Genomic DNA, 22309 nt, shown 5'->3' with positions numbered 1-22309 from the left:
GCATTTTACTCAGCTGGAGGCTATTATAATGAATAAAATTAATGAATAATACTTGGCATTGGAATTTCCCTCCTTTCATTTTCATTTTGTATCTCGGCTTCAATGGCTAGAAGGAAACAATATTACAGCTTGATTGCTAATGACCCAGGAAATATAATGATCCGCTAGTAGTGGACAATATCTGCCAAAATCCCCAGGGATTTTCATCCTGCCAGCAAACCCTATCAGCAATAGTAGGGAATAGATAGATTGAACATGCTCTGGAATACTCATCTAATCCATTTAGGGCTCAGTTGCTTTGACCCACATTACACCATTTCAAAATCTTCTTTTCCCAAATAGGCTAATTTTTAGTGTATGGATATGAACATACTTGAGTTATTAATGCCATTAGTCATTAACTCTTATTTTAAATATATTCAGTCATTAGGATAGCTATAATATTAAACTTGAATGGAACTGTAAATTAGGGTCTTCATGGGTTTAAATTGACCACTAGCCCAAATTCTATTTTAAAATAAAATTTGTTTGAACTTTTTGATCAGATTTTTTTGACAAATAATACTTATTATAAAGAACCTTGAGGTCATTATGTGTGAGGTACAATGTTACATAAATGTCTGCCGTTATTTTTTTTACTGAATAATTTACAATTCCCTTGTCAGTCAGTGACCCATGTACGAACATTTCTGTATATCAGTCAAAGCAGTTCTTTGCTTTCACAGAAAAAAAAATCAAGTTATCATTGCATTACAGTATTCTCTGACAAAGAGCATTATCATGAGATAATTGACTATGCTGGAGAATTACATGTATTGCAACACAACCAAGGTCATCTAACCCTCACCAGTGTCAGTTAACTTATGATAAAGAATGCTTTGTTCAGTAATATTGCTACTGCAAAATGGTTTAGCAGTAATACAAAAAGGATGTTCAGAACTTGAAAATAGGATACACTTTCAGAGACAGATGCTACCTAGAGGCAAAAACAATTTGAACAGTGGCAACTGGTCAATGATATACTGTAAGTGATGTAGATGCTAACAGGTGAAAGTGAAGAAATTATATACTATGCATGAAGTCCACAAAATGAGTCTTATTTTTCAAGTTCTTGGGCTTTATTAGATGCTGAAGCAATTTATCAGTGTGTCACAATTCCAGAATGCACTTTTATGCTTTCTAAGTCTCACATATAAAAATCTAAGGCATTAATCATGGCAGTAAATATGTGATGATGTTCCAGAGGTCAAAATAATTTTGTATAACTGGTAGGATGTCTGTGGCATTGGAACATATTAATAGGGCCCTATCAAATTCATGGTCCATTTTGGTCAATTTCACAGTCATAGGATTTTAAAAATCTGAAATTTCATGATTTCAGCTATTTAAATCTGAAATTTCACGGTATTGTAACTGTCGGGTCCTGACCCAAAAAGGAGTTGTGTGGGGGTTGCAAGGTTATTGTAAGGGGGTTTGCGGTACTGCTTCACTAAATTCTGCACTGCTGCTGGCGGAGATACTATCTTCAGAGCTGGGCAGCTGGAGAGCAGTGGCTGCTGGCAAGGAGCCCAGCTCTGAAGACAGAGCCGCTGCCATCAGCAGCACAGAAGTAAGGATGGAATGGCATGGGATTGCCATCCTTACTTCTGCGCTGTTGGCTGCAGAACAAGGCAGCTGGCCAACAGCCACTGCTCTCCAGCCATCCAGCTCTGAAGGCAGTGGAGAAATAAGGGTGGCAATACAGTGACTCCCTGAAATAACCTTGCAATGTCCCCTGCAACTTGTTTTTGAGATCCCCCAATTTGAGAAATGCTGGTCTTTTGTGTGCTTTTACCTTATACTATACAGATTTCACACGGGGAGATCAGATTTCTCAGTCCGTGACGCATTTTTCATGGCCGTGAATTTGGTAGGGCCCTACATATTAAGCACTCTAAGCATATTGTAACAGCAAGTCACTGATCATCTGTGCAAACAAGCTGGGCTCGATTCATCTGTTCTGTATCTGTGGTAATTCAGAATCTGATGACTGATATTTAATTAAATCAGCAACATATCAAGATAGATTAATAGAATTACACTGTCATAATGCTATTCAAATGTAGTATAGCATTGCAAATGTCCATAAAAGAGCTAGAAAAAGGGAGATACTCCAGTAATGTTTTTTTTTTCCTCTTCACTAAGGAAGAGGTACTTGCTTGTATTCTATATGCTTCCTTTTGTAAACTGCACCCGGAGTTGGTTTGTTTTTTTTTCTTATAGTAAATTAAGGAAGTGTGTGTGTGTGTGTGTGTGTGTGTACACACACACACACACACACACATATATAACTGCTTCTGATAATGGGATTAATGGGACATACACACACACACATATATAACTGCTTCTGATAATGGGATTAACATGCTTTTCTGTTATAGATATTTAGTAGGCTTCTCAATAAAATTTGGAAGATGGACTTTGTGGAGTAATTGATCAATTTTATTTTTATTAAGTTTGTTATAACATTGAAGGACTGTCTTTGACAGTTAACCCATATTTATATAATGGCTTTTTCAGGGAGTGGGGCAGCTTATACCAAGTATTTCTCAATGTCCTTACATTTCCCTTTATACAGTTTCCACAGTAAGCTTATCTGTGTTTCTAGCAACTATCCAGTTTCACATGTTTCACAGTCTTTTCAAGTTGACTTTTGAATGTCTGCTTCAGAGCTTACATTTTCATTGTTAAGCATCAGTAAATAGATTTAAATATATTTGTACTCTATAGGGAAACCCATATTAAATTTGACTGAAGAACTTGAAACCAAGGTGTAGAAGAAACAGAAGAAACTTTTTTTAATGATTTCTAACATCTGTCACATTTGCAGTGTGAAATATTGGTGATAGGATATTAGAGACACAAGGTGGGTGAGGTAATAACTTCTTTTGGTGAGCGAGATAAGCTTTCAAGCTTACACAGACCTGAAGAAGAGCTATGTGTAAGCTCAGAAGCTTGTCTCTTTAACCAACAGAAGTTATTACCTCACTCACCTTGTCTCTGTAATATCCTGGGACCAACATGACTACCGTAGCACTGCATATTACATTGATGGGATATTACTACCAGTACTTGGCCTACAGTATGGCTGTAACCTAGAAAAGCTTTCTTCTTTTCTAGTAGACCTGGGAAGAACCTCTAGATTTGTGGAACATATTTGAAAAGATGATCAAATGGTTGTTATATTTGTCCAAAAAATGTAACAGGTCTCCTTAGAATGGATGAATAGTAGCAGCAGATTTTTTTTATGTCATACCTAACATTTCTGAAAGCATTTTCTCATTATACAAAAAGTCATGAATAATCAGGTCAAGCCAGTAGACAAAGAAAATTGCCAGACTCTGTAGCTAACGGAAGGTCTATTAGGCATTAGCCACACACCTGTTTGCTCATTCTCTAGTTTAAATTGTTTGCTGTTCTCTTTATAAAACCACTTTACAGAGCTAATGCTGGTTGTGCTAAAGGCAAAGAACTATAAAGGGTATCTTTTAATGGAAATCCTTTTCAGTGCACACTTGAATGTGCGTTATGAATGGTTTAGTAAAAACATGCGACCAGTTAATACATCCATGTTGAGACTTGTTTTACAACTATTGCCTTGTACTGTGTTTTTATCTCTAGATAGAAATGGTAATAAAATGCATCCAGTGGCAGCTGGTAAATGGATGGTCACAAACTCTTTAGATTTACTGTAACCATTGTTGGATGCAATACTATTAAGATCTCAAATCCCAAGTTATAATTTCATTTTAGAAGCTTCATAATTATTTTGCCATTAACTTCTAACTTTCTTGAAAGTTAATGCTGAAAAGTATCTTGTACTACATTTTCAGTGAAAGTTACTGGTACTTTTTGGTAGGTTTTTGGATAATTAATTTACATTGGATAGATTTCTTGTGTGTTAGTTTTCACTGCAGCAGTCTTACTCATTCTGGTACTTACAGGTGATTTGATGTGTTTTGAGATATTAATTTTTTTTAAAAATAGGTGTATTTTCATTTGCTGGTGAAACAGTTTATCTAAGAATAGAAAGTTGTGTTTCTGGAGTACACTGTATTAGCAAGCAGGTAGAAAATATTTACCCTAAAATTGGCCTTTGATTTTGAATGTTTTTGTTCTAGACCAGGGGTTTGCAAGCTTTCAGAAGTGGTGTGCCGAGTCTTCATTTATGCACTCTAATTTAAGGTTTTGCATGCCAGTAATACATTTTAATGTTTTTAGAAGGTCTCTTTCTATAGGTCTATAATATATAACTAAACTATTGTATGTAAAGTAAATAAGGTTTTTAAAATGTTTAAGAAGCTTCATTTAAAATTAAATTAAAACGCAGAGCCCCTCGGACCGGTGGCCAGGACCCGGGCAGTGTGAGTGCCACTGAAAATCAGCTTGTGTGCCGCCTTTGGCATGCGTGTCATAGGTTGCCTACTCCTGTTCTAGACTATGAATAGATCACTAAATCTATAGTAACACTTTATGAAAAAAAGTGTCCACTATTACAGTTTTTGGTAATCTTACTAATACTAATGCTGCATTGCAGTTCTAAGACTGGGATTCATAAGGGGGACTTAGGCTGAGCATTGCAGTGCCTACATTTTATGTGCCCTGCCACATAGTGAAATTCAACCCCTGCCCCAAATTAGGTGCCCAGGCTACCTGTACCGTGCATGGAGACAATTAGGCATCTAGAAAAGGGATTCACAGAAGCCAGCACAACCAGTGGGGAGCCACCCAAGATAACAAATAGAAAATGGCCTAAGCCCTATCCCCTCAAAGGGTCTTAGGCATCTAAATTGAGCCAGTGGATGGCACCTCCTTCCACTTGAGATTCACAGCCCTGAACCCTCTTCTGGAGTTAGGCACCTAAGCCAGGTCAGTCCTTTCAAGAAAAATGGTGGTGCTGCTAATCTTATACTGAATAGCCCTGTGGTTAGAGCACTCTCCCACAATCTGGGAAACCTGATTCCTAAGCTCCTTTCTGCCTGAGAGAAGCAGGAACTCAAACTCACAGTTCCCACTTAGGTGAGTGCCCTTACTACTGTGATACACGATATTCTGAGGTGGGTCTCTCTCACTCATCTGGAGAACTGTTTTGTGTAAAATACTTCAATATTAACTTTGCTAGAGAGAGACTGTATAACCCCATGATTAGGACACTCTCCAGGAGGTGGGAGACCTGGTTTTAACTCCTTGCTGGTCTCAGGCACAATCAAGATTTGAGTCCAAGTCTCCCTCATGCTCTGTGTGTGTGCTCTAACCACTGAGACACTGGGTATAAGGGTGGGAGGAAGCAGAATCTTGTGTGGGGCCTGATCTAGCAGACATGCTCTAAGGCAGTTTGTGGGTGTGTCTATTGGATGACGTCTCACAGGTGAGATGGGTAGGAGGCTGCCTACTTTGTGAATCCCAGTGGAGCTTAGGTATGAGTTAGGTACCAAGTTGCTTGGAGTCAGGACAAAGGTGACTGTCTATGCCCAGTGGCAGAAATTTGGGCACATATTGGACTTTGCTAATAGAAACTTAGGTGCCTCAGGAGTTTAGGCACCTAAACGGTTAGGCAGCAGCTGAACAGGGTTTTTGTTAATCTAACTTTTGGGCATTGATGCTTAAAGTGACAGATGCTTAACCATTCTGCAAACATTAATTCATCATCACAACCCAAGTTCTGATTAGAAGGGAAGTTTCCTCACTTTAGTCATGGGGAAAATTAAAGCACAGAAAGGTAAAATTATTTCCTGTGTGACGATGGACAAATGAGCAATAGAGATGAGACTGCAACTCATATCTACTTACTTGTAGTCCTATACCTTAAACATCAGGCAGTCTTCTTCCTTATGCTAATATTACAACAGATGTGATACATTCAAAAATATTATTACACTTCTTTTAAACAAAGTTTCATTTCTCAACTAGGTTGCCAGTTGTGTGGAATTTGTAACCAATGTCCAATACTATCTGAGCTGGATCTGCCCTATTTTTTTTCCCCCAAATCATTTGCCCTTCCTAAAGGTGGAGAGGAAAATCAAATCAAATCAGAGAAACATAGGAACCCTACATAGAGATAACAAGTTATAAGGTAATATTATTTAAGCCATTTGCAGTTGATTCAGATAAGGCTCTCAGATACTGCTTCCTTAGTCCAAGTCTTTCATCAGAGAAATATAACCCCTGTGCGTGAAATACAGTCACTCTTCGAGAACTTGTCAGGTCATATTTAATAGACAGTCCTTCTAAATATTTAGTTCACATGGAGTCAAGAAGAATTTTTCCAACTTTATAGGACAAAGGCCAACACTGATCTCCTTCAAGTCAAATGACAACAGACAATGAAAATTTACTGAGTCAAAAGTCCTTAAGGTTAAGGAGAAAATTGAGCATTCCCTTTTCTCCAGGACAAGTTTTACTTCAGACAGATTGGTTCTAATTGTCATTAAAAAAGAAACTCATAGACTTGCCTTCCTCTCTTCATTATGTCCTGTGTGCCTCTGGAAATCCTCGTTTTAACTTTTTACCATCTTTAGATTATCGTCCAAATATTTTCTTCAGGTTATTGGCTGTTGACACGGAGGGGAATTCTGTTCTTCCTCAATAAATGAATTAGTGAAGCATGCAGACAGTTCCCCTTCTACTTTATAAGTAAGGCCCTGTGTACACCATAGCAAACTAGACCTAAATTCCATACCATGCTCCCCTTTGATTCTGCAGCACCCTGGAAATGATGTGGGAGTTACTAGTAGATGGGAGCTTCTGGTATATCTATATCTATCTACTAGTAACTCCCACATCATTTCCAGGGTGCTGCAGAATCAAAGAGCAACTTGGAAGAATTTATTTTATACAACTAATATATATATATATATATATATATATATATATACACACACACACACACACACACACACACTTTAAATATGAAAATAAATTATATTGAGTAGTGTAATTTTATTTGATTTTAAATTCAGTGAGCTGAATTCTCCAGTCTACTAAAGCTACTTCACTCTGCATAAGAATAGAGTGGTATAAATTGAACTGAAAATATCAGGAGACAGCTGGCAGGGAATTTGCCTTCCATAGGGGGATTCTGTCCTGCTGCCTCTGACAGCCACCCTTCATCACCAGGAAAAGGAAGGCGGGAGACAAGCCAAGTGTTCCAATGGTGATGTGGGAGGGAGCTTGGTGGAACAGAGATCCTCTTTGCCTGATCCTCCATGATGTAAGGTCCGCCACAGACCTTGAGCCAGTAGAATGAGTTAGAACAGGGTTGGGGGTCTGGGTGAACCTACTCTAATTTTTTCCAGGGCCAATGGTGAAGTATCAGAATCATTGTTTCCTAGTGTTGCTTGGATGTATGGTGGAAAATCAGGGCCCAATGTAGTTTACTCGGCCCTTAAACTTTCAGATTCTAATAGGTCACATTTTGTATTGTTAAGTTCTACAGTGCAGTTCTTCATTATGAAGAAAAATTAGGGGTTTGGCAGTTTAGGATTGAACATTTGAGGCTTTTGCTTGTATAGGAAGGCATAGAAGCTGATTTGAGGTTCCAGTATAAACACATTGCTAAAATGGTCATTAATGAAATGAGTTCACCACAAAAGTTTTACTGTGTGTTCAGAAATAATAAAATAATAATAATAAAATCCCAGTATCCTCCAGAACATGGTCATGTACTTAATTCTCATTGAATACTGCAAGGTTTCTCCTTAGGTTTATTTTAAAAAGTGACTATTTCACTGATTTATGTACAACTTGTAATGAGGTCATGTAGAAAAGTTTTGCTACCTTAGTTTTAGTGGTGGCTAGCAGGCACCTCGTGTATTTATCACTCACTTTGCAGACAGAACTCAGAAAAGTAAACTGTCTTGATCACTTATGTAAACTTTTACACATTGTCTACTTTCAGAAATCTACACTATCTATCAAAAACATACATTTTGACTTAGATAAGAGATCACATTTTCACATCAGTATTTTTCTGGTGTTATGCCTGAAAAGAGAAATTTTTTTAAACAATTTTAAAAAAAAGCGGGGTTCCCTCCAGTTGTTTTTTCAAGTTGGTTTAATTAACAAAACTGAATTTTACTGCTGCATAGAGATTTAGGACTGCTAAGCATCCAAATTCACACACAGGGTTGTAATATCTTTTAGCATGCAGAGTACGGAACTGTGTGGCTACAGACTTTCATGAAAAAATAGAAACATCTTTATCCTTTTTATTCTGTTCCCAATACAGTCTTGAATTTGCCATTTAATTCAAATGCTACAGTTTTAATTAGGAAATTTTGTTGTATATTGTGTAACTTTATGCATTCTTTAGTACTCTTTTTATTGTTTTTCCCTGAAATGTATTGCACACATTGTTCAGTCTGCTGCTTTTAATCTATAGATTTGTTACCCTTTTCGTTTACCCCTGTGTGTTTGCAAAATATTTTTTGTAGTTAGCATTTCAAATAGGTGTGTGTGTATCATATATAATGTGTGTGTGATCATATATAATATAATATCACAGTAAATAAATTAAATAAAGACAATTAATTAACAATAGGTTCCTGAATTTTAACAAACTTGGGGACGAATTTTCAAAAGTGCTTAGGGTGTTTTAGTTTCTGTTGTGTTTTTTAACTTAAGTGGGAGCAGAGTATGGCTAATACTGAACACTTTGGAAAATCCAGTCTTTAATATTATGTATAGCATCCCCATACTTTCGCAGTCATATAGGTAAAATATAAATAGCTAATGTTCTTTTAAGGATTTTGACTAGAAAATAAGTAACAAGTAATATTAAAATAATATTCATGTCTTCAGTTGTTACAAAAGTTGCATGGATACCCATAGCTGTTCACCTTATTTGAAATGAAGTTGGCTTCTATAGGTTTTAGGTGCAGAATGTTAATTCGCATCATTTCCCGGACAGCATCATGTAGTAGTTTGTTTATCTGTGTTGTGATTATGCCGTAGTGGGGCTATAAGAAAAGATAGAATGGAAATGCATGTTTTTCTATGCAAATATATCATCTGATGAAAATGTTGTTTCAGTTTGTGCACTGAAGCTCCATGTGAATTGCATGAAGGATTGGCTCATGTTTTTCTGCTTCAGTATAAGTGAAATATGCAAAAACATATTAATATGAGCTTGAGGTTGTTTATCAACTATATTATTCTTAACCATATGTGACTGTCATGTTGCAGCTTGCAAAATGGCTCTGTTTAAAAGGTAGCCAAACAATTTTTTTTCAGATTAGTTAATTAGTGAATAACGCTACAATCAGTATTTTGTGATATGTACTTCATAAGTATGACTGCTTTGGAATAATAATATTGAAAGCATAACAACAGAAAATATTGTAACATACGTTACACTGAAGTTCGTATTCCTGCCTATGTATGACATCTGATTTCTTCACTTGTGTGCATTCATCTCATTTCAGAGCTTCACATATTTATTACAGAGTAAATAGTTTAATGTAATGTTTTAGTTTATTGCATGTAATCAGTTTCTCATGCTTTTGATCTTGACTATTGTGAAACTGTTATAATGTGGAATTTGGCATTGTATAAAAGGCATATATTTGTTATCTATCAAAACATGAAAAGCAAATATTTTTGTTTATTTGTTTGATTTTGCAGTACCTTAAGTGTTAAAGCCTGAAAGGATTTAGAAGGCTGCAGTGAATGTGTTAAGACTGTTAATGAAGCTTCTGAATCTAAGGACAAAATTAGCTCTCACACCCACACTGCACAAAGTACAGGAACTGTCTGCTAGAATTGCATCATGACTTTTACCTGGGGACACTAGTATTATATTCAGTTGAACTGATGAAATTGGGAAGACAGATGTCCCCAAAGGACACTTTAAGAAGCTTGTACCTACATAAATTGCTTGTCAAAAATCCCTGAAATTTGAATTTGAAACCAATGTAAAAATGCTTTTTGCATGTAAACTACATATTATATATTGTACCATATAATATTTACTTTTAAGACTATATAGAAAATATTTTTTGGATATAATAACCTTGCTGACTGTGAGAATTAAAGGGACTCTTGGAAGCGGTGAGCATGTACTACTTGATTTCATTATGGTAAGGGATGGATTCACATTCAGCAGTATAAGCATGCTTGACTGCAGAAAAGCAAATTATGGAAAATGAACAAAAATAGAGGGCCTACTTATCCTTGCTGCCTCAGTTAGTGCAATAGAAGAAGGTCGGCACGGAAATGGGAGAACAGAAAGGATGGGTAAAGGCCAGGAGTATCATGTTCTCCCCACTCTGATTCCACAGAAGTTTCTTCCAGAAGTTATATCATGATTGGATGCTGCAAATTGGGAGGGAATAGGACAAGGAGGACTTCAATTATCTAGTATTATCCCACTGGAAACCTGCAGAGATTCTTCAGGTAACGCAATGTTGATATTGTCCATTGAGTGAAACGGCTTTCCCTTAAGTAGGGGGCCAGGGGAGCAAGCAGCTTCTGACATAATGCTGCAGTGTAGCTTTGGAGAGGGGTATCAGTATGTAATACAGGAAATGATCACCAGATTAAGATGATACTCCCCCTGCATGGCCAGCATGAAAATGGAGTGATGGGACAGTGGAAAGAAAATCTGATCCCAAAGGATGATGAAGTAGAACTTCCTGTAGAACTTTTCCCATGCCTGCTAGTGAGTAAAATGAAATGAGAAAATCCAATGGGGTTTCAGCTCTGTGTATATAGGTGGTAATTGCTACAGAAGTGCAAAGTATTACTAGCAATTAGAATACAGTTGTGTGTGTGAATGAATCTTGCATTTCCAAATATACTTGAACTGGATACTTGTGTAATTATTTAAATGATGCAAACACATGCAGCCAAACAGGAGGCACAAAAGCAGAGTTGTTTCTAGAGATCTTCAGATCAAACATTTGCCTTTGGTGCCTCTTGCCTGGCTGAACTTCTGAAGTGAATAGAAATAATTCAGTATATGTTTCATTTTTTTTACGTAAGAGGACAAAAGTGGTAAAGACTTCTTAGAGAAGGTGGATGGAGTTAGAGGGGATTAGTGAAACTGAGATTTCCCCCCTTTAAGTTCTCATACCTCATCAAAATGTGCATAAAAATAAATCTCAATTTGGGTTCAATCCTCCATCCCCAAAATGAACTTCCAGGGGTAAAACATAGGTTCTTGTGACTGTTGAATTGTCCCATTCAATTCTGTGGCAGCAGATAAGAATGATTAAGCAGAGGATTTCTTTATCGTCTAGGCTGAATATAGAGGGCTACATAGTGAATGCAGAAAAATACCACAAATAAAATTGCTGAGAAACCCCTAGTCTTTCTGACTTAGAGACATTACATCAAAGAGGTTTCAATTATATAGTAGACAACCTTCCAGAAAGTGAAGAATATATAATAATGGGACATCAGTCAAATGGAAGAATAATAGATTTATAGATTAATGGATTTTAAGATCAGAATGGCTAATATTGAGCTGCTTTACTCCTTCATTTTAAAGCAGGTTTTCCAGATCGGGAATCATTCTTGTATCTCTTTTCTGAGCCTTTTATATACAGGGAAATTGGGAACTAGTGCCCATAAGCTAGTTGCATTAATCATAGAAGTAGATTCACTAAATGGAGCAATGCAAGGGCATTACTTGGGGTTTTTTTGAGGGGGGAATTAATAGTGTGGTGGATTGAGATGAAATGTTAAAAATCATTAAGGCTGAAGAAAGCTAGGGATTTTGGAAGATGATGTTGGCAAGGCCAATTACAGTTGTTTTAAGAACATAATGTAAGGAACAGGAAAGACTTGATGTGACTTAGCTGTGATTTCTCAGATGCTGATTTTTATTTTTTAAAGGACAATATTAAAGGCTTATAGAGAAGAGATAAAGACAGTCAATATGTAGAATGGGTTCATACTGCCTGTAGTGGTGGAGAGGTATTTACAAGTAATCAGTGATGGGGGAAAAAAGAAGTTCTAGAGAGATTCTAGGTCCATCAGTAAATGAAGAATGAGAATACATTGGCTGATATACCGAACTCCTTTTTATAATATGCCCTTAAGAAGAAAGTTAAAGATTATTAGGAATAAGCAAATAAGGACTCTATAATAATACCTATTGGTGAAAAGCAGAAAGGAGAATAATTGAGGTGAAAAAAACAAACATTAAGAAATCAGATTTCCATATAATATACAGAAGACAGATATTTACTTCCTATCTTTTCTAGTTCTGTTGCACCAGTCACTGCAGAATCTAAGTTTTGTTATGCATCTTAGGCCTTGTCTACACTACAGGACTATTTCGAATCTACTTAAGTCGAATTTGTGGATTCGACCTTATGAAGTCGAATTTGTGTATCCATACTAAATACACAAATTCGAACTTCTGAGTCCACATTCACGGGGCCAGCGTCGACTTTGGAAGCGGTGCACTGTGGGAAGCTATCCCACAGTTCCCGCAGTCCCCGCTGCCCATTGGAATGCTGGGTAGAGCTCGCAATGCCTGCTGGGTGAAAAAATGTGTTGAGGGTGGTTTTGGGTAACTGTCATCATTGAACCGTCAATCACGCCCTCCCTCCATGAAAGCGCCGGCGGGAAATCTGTTCGCGCCCTTGTCTGGTCGGTTACAACGCGGACGCCACATCACTGCGAGCATGGAGCCCGCTGCGATCATCGCTGCACTTATGGCCGTTGTCAACTCCTCGCACCTTATTGTCCACCTCTTCCACAGCCAGCTGATGAGAAACCGGGCGAGGAGGCTCCGGCAGCGCGGTGAGGAGAGTGGCGCAGGCCTCTCACAAAGCAGGGTACGCCGGGCAGTGGAGATCATGGTGGCAATGGGTCACGTTCATGGTGTGGAACGGCGATTCTGGGCCCGGGAAACAAGCACAGACTGGTGGGACCGCATAGTGCTGCAGGTCTGGGATGACACAGAGTGGCTGCGAAACTTCAGGATGCGTAAGGGCACTTTCCTTGAACTGTGTGACTTGCTGTCCCCTGCCCTGAAGCGCCAGGACACACGCATGCGAGCAGCCCTGAGTGTGCATAAGCGAGTGGCCATTGCTCTCTGGAAACTAGCAACGCCAGACAGCTACCGGTCAGTAGCGAACCACTTTGGCGTGGGCAAATCTACCGTGGGGATTGCTGTCATTCAAGTAGCCCACGCAATCGTTGAGCAACTGCTCTCAAAGGTAGTGACTCTCGGAAATGTCCAGGTCATCATAGATGGCTTCGCCGCGATGGGATTCCCAAACTGCGGTGGGGCTATAGATGGGACTCACATCCCTATCCTGGCACCAGCCCACCAGGCCAGCGAGTACATTAACCGAAAGGGCTACTTTTCAATGGTGCTGCAAGCTGTGGTGGACCATAGGGGACGTTTTACCAACATCAACGTCGGGTGGGCGGGCAAGGTTCATGACGCGCGTGTGTTCAGGAACTCTGGTCTGTTTAGACGACTCCAGGCAGGTACTTTCTTCCCGGACCACAAAATAACGGTTGGGGATGTGCAGATGCCTACAGTGATCCTCGGGGACCCGGCCTACCCGCTAATGCCCTGGCTCATGAAGCCTTATACAGGCGCCCTGGACAGTGCGAAGGAACTCTTCAACTACCGGCTGAGCAAGTGCAGAATGGTGGTGGAGTGTGCTTTCGGACGTCTCAAGGGGAGATGGCGGAGCTTACTGACTCGCTCGGACATCAGCGAAAAGAATATCCCAGTAGTTATTGCTGCTTGCTGTGTGCTCCACAATCTATGTGAGAGCAAGGGCGAGACCTTTTTGGCCGCTTGGGAGGTTGAGGCAAATCGCCTGGCTGCTGTTTACGATCAGCCAGACACCCGTGCCGAGAGAATATCCCAGCGGGAAGCGCTGTGCATCAGGGAGGCTTTGAAAGCGAGTTTCCTCGCAGAGCAGGGTAACCTGTGACTGTCTACTTGATTTTAAGAGAGCCTGATCATGGGCCTGTGTCTGTATGTGTCCAGTTAGATCTGAGCTCACAAACCCGGTTCTCCAAGTTTCCCCCACTTCCAAAGCACGTTTTAAAACTAATGAAACGTAACAGTACTTAATAATAAATCTTTCGTTGACTTTGCATTTCTGTTTCTTGGTTGAAACATGTAAGCATTCTGTGCTGGGTAAGGTGTGCACTGATGTACAGACCGCTTGTCCAAAACAGGACGGACAGCCTCCTGCCCCTACATAGGTCTGTGGGGTGGGGGACGGTTTACGGTGGTTCTGCATGTAGGGGGAGGGTTGCAGGAATGGGTGGGTTTGCAGGAAGGGGCAAGGGGTGCCGTCTTTGGATAGGGGTTTACATGACGGCTGTGGGCTGTGGGTTTGGGCGTTGGAAGGGGTGAGGGGTGTGGGGGAAGGGTGAGTATCTGCCCCTGGATGAGGGCTCTTTTTGGGGCTCAGGGCACCGGGGAGGATCGTGGCTACGGTCGAAGTGCATGTGAAGGGAAGCCTGCCTTTACATTCAGGGATGGCAGGCACCAGGATCCTGGACAAGCATACACATCAACGAAAGACCCGGGGCAGCATACACCACACAGACTGACCCTGGTGCCTAGTGACTGCAGTCTGTGTGTGCCCTGCAGTTGACCCTGCACCCAAGTCTGTACCATGGTACTGTGGGCTATGCACTGCAATTACAATCCCCCCCCCCACATCCACAGAAAGTCTTCTGACACGAGAAACGTGACGGAAACAGTGAGTAACACCAAACCGCTGTTAATAATGTAGTACACAGTGGGGGGTTTAAACTTGGAGTTGGGACTGGTTGATGCTGTAAGGAAAGAACTTGTACAAATTTACAGCGCGAGAGGTGTCTCGAACATTAGCGGTCTGCTGCGGTGCAGGGACAGTTCTCACGGCCCCTACCGCCCCTCCTTCTTGTAACTTTGGGTGAGGGGGGGACAGGACTTCTTGGCGTTGGAGGGCGGTTGCAGATGCACTGCAGGGGGGCTCTCTCCTCCTGCCTGCGGTCTTGCAGAACATCTACAAGGCGCCGGAGCGTGTCCGTTTGCTCCCTCATTAGACCAAGCAGCGTTTGAGTCGCCTGCTGGTCTTCCTGCCGCCACCTATCCTCCCGTTCCATGTGTGTGCGATGCTGCTGACACAGGGTGTCCCTCCACTGTCTCTGCTCTGCCGCCTCCGCTCTGGAGCAGGCCATCAGTTCCTGGAACATGTCGTCCCTAGTCTTTTTCTTTCGGCGTCTAATCTGAGCCAGCCTCTGCGAGGGGGATGCCGGGGCAGTCCGGGAAAGAGCCGAAGCTGTGTGATGCGAAAAAGTAGGTGATTTCCTTGAACACATACATGTTTGCCAACAGTAAACACAGTCTAGTCAGTTTCAGTTAACAAGACCAAAGAGGGAACCAAGTCTCAGGAGATCTCAGAACTAGTCCGAGATTTCGGAATACGCTCTCATTGGCGGAGCCATTGCACTGGACAGCGCACAAGCGAGGAGACAGCTGCATCCCTCTTGCACAAAGTCCTGGTAAGCCTTACAGTACATACTGCTTATCAGTTAGTGGTTAGCTGTGCTCTCCTGCTAAAGGAAATGTGCAAAGCAGAAAGGATGAGCCTTTTGCAGCCCTCCCGCCAGTGCACGGGAACGATCAATGGATGCTTGTTCTCTGTGGCCTCTCGCACGTGGCTGTTAGTCGAGGGTCATTGTTATGCAACCTAATTGTAAACCATTAACAATAGTAACACTACACTAATTGCCCTACTTAGATGCAGTATTTGCAGAACGAGATCACCCTGAGGCGGGTCACTCGTGCCCAGAAAGACAGGATGTTACGGGACGCACTGCACAGACCAGGACCATATGCAGCAATGCTAGTCGAGGCAATGGTTCCACTCTATATTCGGATGTCCTGGCGTGGAAGAGTCTGCTTCCACGGAGCGCCCAACAAGGCACCTCTTCCGACGAACCTCATGCGGAGGCTTTGCGAGGAACTGAGTGACACCTTCGTGGAAATGTCGCTAGAGGATTATTTTTCTATCCCCATTTGTGTGGACCTTCTCTTTATATAGTTTAATATTTAGAATTTTGTAAATACAGTTTCTATTTTTTCTATAACAATGTTACAAAAAATAAATGTTTATACGTGTAGCACTTACCGCCTGATCCTTCCCCTGATTCCGAGTCCGGGTTAACGGCAGGGGAGGGTTGGTAGGGGATCTCTGTGAGGGTGATGAAGAGATCCTGGCTGTCAGGGAAAGCGGGAGTGTGTTCGCTGTCACCTGCGCCGTCCTCAAAAGACCCTTCCTCATCTTCCCCATCGGCGAACATCGAGGAGGAACTGTCCCGGTACACTATTCCGTCCTCGGAGTCCACCGTCACTGGTGGGACAGTGGTGGCAGACCCACCTAGAATGGCATGCAGTGCCTCGTAGAAGCGGCATGTCTGGGGCTGTGCTCCCGAGCGTCCGTTTGCCGCTCTGACTTTTTGATACCCTTGTCTTAGGTCCTTGACTTTCACGCGGCACTGCATCGCATCCCGGCTGTATCCTTTCTCTTTCATGGCTTTCGAGACCTTCTCGAAGGTCTTCGCATTCCGCTTGCTGGAGCGCAGCTCCGAGAGCACAGACTCCTCGTCCCACACAGCGATCAGATCCATGACTTCCCTGTCAGTCCATGCTGGGGACCTCTTTCTATTCTGGGATTGCCCGGACTCCTCTGCTGGAGAGCTCTGCATCGTGGCAGGTGCTGCGGAGCTCGCCCCGATGTGCAACCAGAACGTCAGATTCAAAGTGCCCAGACAGGAAAATGAATTCAAATTTTCGCGGGTCATTTCCTGTGTGGCTGGGCAGAGAATCCAAGCTCGGACTGCTGTCCAGAGCGTCAACAGAGTGGTGCAGTGTGGGATAGGTCCCGGAGCTACTAAGTTCGATTTGCATCCACACCTAGCCTAATTCGAGCTAGCCATGTCGAATTTAGCGTTACTCCACCTGCCGGGGTGGAGTACCAAATTCGAACTAAAGAGCCCTCTAGTTCAAATTAAATGGCTTCCTGGTGTGGACGGTTGAGCGGTTAGTTCGAATTAACGCTGATAAATTCGAATTAAAGTCCTAGTGTAGACCAGGCCTCAGAGTTTTTATGAGAATGATGGTCTTCTCACTGGACTGGAAATCAGGAAATTTACATTAATAGAATCACAGAATATCAGGGTTGAAAGGGACCTCAGGAGGTCACCTAGTCCAACCCCCTGCTCAAAGCAGGACCAATCCCCAAGTAAATCATCCCAGCCAGAATTCTGTCAAGCCTGACCTTAAAAACATCTAAGGAAGGAGATTCTGCCACCTCCCTAGGTAACCCATTCCAGTGCTTCACCACCCGCCTACTGAAGATGTTTTTCCTAATATCCAACCTAAACCTCCCGCACTGCAACTTGAGACCATTACTCCTTGTTCTGTCATCTGCTACCACTGAGAACAGTCTAGATCCATCCTCTTTTGGAACCCCCTTTCAGGTAGTTGAAAGCAGTTATCAAATCCCCCCTCATTCTTCCTTTCTGCAGTCTAAACAATCCCAGTTCGCTCAGCCTCTCCTCATAAGTCATGTGCTCCAGCCCCCGAATCATTTTTGTTGCCCTCCGCTGGACTCTTTCCAATTTTTCCACATCCTTCTTGTAGTGTGGGGCCCAAAACTAGACACAGTACTCCGGGTGAGGCCTCACCAATGTTGAATAGTGGGGAATGATCATGTCTCTTGATCTCGTGGCAATGCTTCTACTTATACAGCCCAAAACGTTGTTAGCCTTCTTGGCAACAAGGGCACTCTGTTGATTCATATCCAGCTTCTCATCCACTGTAACCCCTAGGTCCTTTTCTGCAGAACTGGTGCCTAGCCATTTGGTCCCTAGTCTGTGGCAGTGCATGGGATTCTTCTGTCCTAAGTGCAGGACTCTGAACTTGTCCTTGTTGAACCTCATCAGATTTCCTCTAATATGTCTAGGTCCCTCTGTATCCTATCCCTACCCTCCAGCGTATCTACCACTCCTCCAAGTTTAGTGTCATCTGCAAACTTTCTGAGGGTGCAGTCCACACCATCCTCCAGATCACTGATGAAGATATTGAACAAAACCGGCCCCAGGAGCGACCCATTGGGACACTCTGCTTGATACCAGCTGCCAGCTAGACATGGAGCCATTGTTCACTACACGCTGAGCCTGACGACGTAGCCAGCTTTCTATCTGCCTTATAGTCCATTCATCCAGCCCATACTTCTTTAACTTGCTGGCAAGAATACTGTGGAAGACCGTATCAGAATCTTTGCTAAAGTCAAGGAATAACACATCCACTGCTTTCCCCTCATCCACAGAGCCAGTTATCTCCTCATAGAAGGCAATTAGGTTAGTCAGGCATGACTTGTCCTTGGTGAATTCATGCTGATACTTTCCTCTCCTCTAAGAGCTTCAAAATTGATTCATTGAGGGCCTGCTCCAAGGACTGAGATGAGGCTGACTGGCCTGTAGTTCCCCAGATCCTCCTTCTTCCCTTTTTAAAAGATGGGCACTACATTAGCCTTTTTCCACTCATCCAGGACCTCCCTTGATCACCATGAGTTTTCAAAGATAATGGGCAATGGTCTGCAATCACATCTGCCAACTCCTTGGATGCAGCGCATCCGGCCCCATGGACTTATGCTCATCCAGCTTTTCTAAATAGTCCTGAACCACTTCTTTCTCCAGGGCTGGTCACCTGCTCCCCATGCTGTGCTGCCCAGTGCAGTAGTCTGGGAGCTGACCTTGTTCGTGAAGATAGAGGCAAAAAAATCATTGAGTACATTCTCTTTTTCCACATTCTCTATCACACTTTCCTTGACTTTCTTCTTGTTACTAACATACCTGAAGAAACCCTTCTTGTTACTCCTAACATCTATTGCTAGCTGCAACTCCAACTGTGATTTGGCCTTCCTGATTTCACTCCTCCATGCCTGAGCAATATCTTTATACTCCTCTCTGGTCATTTGTCCAATCTTCCACTTCTTGTAAGCTTTTTTTCTGTGTTTAAGATCAGCAAGGATTTCACTGTTAAGCCAAGCTGGTCGCCTGCCATATTTTCTATTCTTTCTTCACATTGGGATGGTTTGTTCCTGCAACCTCAATAAGGATTCTTTAAAATACAGCCAGCTCTCCTGGACTCCTTTCCCCCTATGTTAATCTCCCAGGAGATCCTGCCCATCAGTTCCCTAAGGGAGTCAAAGTCTGCTTTTCTGAAGTCCAGAGTCCATATTCTGCTGCTCTCCTTTCTTCCTTGTGTCAGGATCGTGAACTTGACCATCTCATGGTCACTGCCTCCCAGGTTCCCATCCACTTTTGCTTCCCCTACTAATTCTTCCCGGTTTGTGAGCAGCAGGTCAAGAAGAGCTCTGTCTCTAGTTGGTTCCTCCAGCACTTGCACCAGGAAATTGTCCCCTACACTTTCCCAAAACTTCCTGGATTGTCTGTGCACCACTGTATTGCTCTCCCAGCAGATATCAGGGAGATTAAAGTCTCCCATGAGAACCAGAGCCTGTAATCTAGTAACTTCTGTTAGTTGCCAGAAGAAAGCCTCGTCCACCTCATCCCCTGGTCTGGTGGTCTATAAAAGACTCCCAGCATGACATCACCCTTGTTGCTCACTCTTGTAAACTTATTCTATTCCCAATTCTGCCACAGACTTCCTGTGTGACCTTGGTCTTAATTTCACTACATCTCACTACTATCTGTAAAATGTGTTAATTTTTCCATCCTCACCCTGATTCAGAGAAAGCATAAACTTAATTTATGAGCATATACTTAATTCCCATTCAGTAGGACTTAAACACATACTTAAGTGCTTTTTCTGAATGGGGATGCTTTGCTCAATGAGGAACTAGTGTTGTGAGGATAAATTCACTCACATTTGTAAGGGATTCAGATTATTACTCAGCATGATAATGCTTATTAAACGACTGACTATTACTTTTTAAAAATCACAGACTTATGGGGGGGGTACTGAAAGACTGGGGAGGGAGCAGGGAAAGCAAATGTGATAATAATATTCAAAAAAAAAGAAAGCAAAGTTATCCTGGTATGCACTATTCTGTACATCTAATCACTATACCTAGTAAAATAAAGAAAGAAATGTGAAAGGAGTAGGAGGAATTGCTAAGGCTATGTCTGCACTATAAAGTTAAGTTAACTTAAGTCCACGTTAATCCACCACTGTAATTAAACTGCTGTTGCACTTCCACACAACTCTCCTTGTGTCAGCGAAGCACATCCACACTAGGTGCTCTTGCATGGACGGAGATAGCAGTGCACCATGCAGCTCACCACCATCTGCTACTAGGTGCTCTGGGGATGGATTGCAGTGCCTCATGGAGGGATGGGTTGCTGAACATCCCATGATGGTTTTCTCCATCCCATCATTACACTGCTTTTCAACAGCCTCTGTAAACTGCACACCCGCCATCTCTGTCATAAAGCATGGACCCTGCACTGCTCTCCAGTATTGTGGTGAGTATTATGAACACAAGGCACCTGATCCTGCAGTATTTCATTAGCTGCGAATCTGATGACGACACCATGGTATCTGCCCTAATCTGTGTCGTGCACAGAATGAATTCAAGATGGCTGTTGGCATTCACAGAGCAGTTGCACATGGTGGACCGTTGGTTCTTGGTGCAAGAAACTAGCATTGAATGGTGGAATAGCATCATTATGCAGGTGTGGGATGATGAGCAGTGGCTGCAGAACTCTCAGATATGCAAAGCCACCTTCCTGGAACTGTGTGAGGAGCTCGCTCTGGCCCTCCGGCGCAAGGACACCAAAATGAGAGCTGCCCTCATGGTGGAGAAGCAAGTGGCGATCACTGTGTGGAAACTGTCAATGCCAGACTGCTACCAATCAGTCACAAATCTGTTTGGAGTGGGGAAATCCATCATGTGGGTTGCAGTGATGAAAGTGTGCAGGGTCATTAATTGCCTCCTGCTACAAAGCACTGTGACTCTGGACAATATGCATGAAATAGTGGATTGTTTTGTGGCAATGGGATTTCCTAACTGCAGCGAGGAGATAGATGGCATGCATATCCCCATTTTGGCATCTGACCTCCTTGTGATGGAGTACATCAACAGAAAGGGCTACTTTTCTATGGTATTGCAAGTGCTGGTGGATCACCAGGATCGTTTTACCGACATCAAAGCTGGCTGGTCAGGGAAGATGCATGATGCATGCATTTTCAAGAACACTGACCTGTACAGAAAGCTACAAGCAGGGACTTTCTTTCCAGACCAGAAGATTTCCATTGGGGATGTTGAAATGACAACAGTGAGCCTAGGAGACCAGCCTACTCCTTGTGCCTATGGCTCATGAAGCCTTGCACCAGCATTCTTGACTGCAGCAAGAAGGGCTTCAACAGCAGGCTCAGCATGTGCAGAATATTGTTGAATGTGCCATTGGCCACTTAAAGTGGCACTTCTTCTTTGGCAGGTTAGACCTCAGTGAAGAAAATATTCTCATGGTCAAAGCAGTCTCCTGTGCTCTGCATAACATTTGTGAAGATAAGGGGGAGAAGTTTCCATAGGGGTGGAGCATTGAGGTGAATTGGCTGGCTGCTGTGTTTGAGCAGCTAGATACCGGGGCTGTTAAAAGGGTTCAATGGAGGGCTATTTCAATCAGGGGGGCTTTAAAGGAGCATTTTGACAATGAGCCACAGTAATATGTGTTTCTGTAATGCGTTTAGCCAGGCATTGTTTTCTTGCACTGTATTATGAGTCTTGTGAGTGTGGTAATGTAATAATGCAAATGCACCTATCGGCACGGTCTATGAATTTTAGCAGCATCCACCATATGTAGGAGACAAATAAAGACTCATTCACTTTCTAGAAGAACATTTTTATTCAACACCCATGCAAAAAATTCTATCTTCTGGGAGGAACAAGAGAATGAAGAGAACATTTGCCAATGAGGCTCTCACAGTTGGGTGTATTTCCAGCTGTCATTGTGAAATATCTCCCTCACTGTTGTGTTTGGGGTACTTTGACAGCCCTGGAACATGCGAGGAATGTGTGTGCGAGGGGCGGGATGTGGGGAGGGCATGGAAGATAGTTCTGTATGGGCTGCAGAGGGAGGCAAGCACGGATGTGTTCCACCTGAAATTCATTTATGGACCTCAACATGTCTGTTTGCTCTGTGAGAAGCTGTGTCATCTGCTCCTGCCCCTGTTTCCTATCGTGACCATCCACGCACAGTTTGTCATTAATAGTCTCTCTTCATTCTCTCTGCTTGCAATTCGAAACACCAGAGGATTGCAGCACCT

At 42.3% G+C, this 22309-nt stretch overlaps 1 protein-coding gene across 5 annotated transcripts in view; it reads left to right on the top strand.

Moving 5' to 3' along the window:
* Nucleotides 1-22309, top strand: part of CADM2 (cell adhesion molecule 2) — a 996746-nt gene that overhangs the window by 259183 nt on the left and 715254 nt on the right. The gene's annotated exons all lie outside the window — the stretch shown is intronic.

Source organism: Mauremys mutica, chromosome 1 (genome assembly GCF_020497125.1).
Source record: "Mauremys mutica isolate MM-2020 ecotype Southern chromosome 1, ASM2049712v1, whole genome shotgun sequence".
Classification (NCBI taxonomy): domain Eukaryota; kingdom Metazoa; phylum Chordata; order Testudines; family Geoemydidae; genus Mauremys; species Mauremys mutica.
The sequence above is the reverse complement of the archived record's forward strand: the minus strand, read 5'-3'. Positions and strand labels throughout refer to the sequence as shown.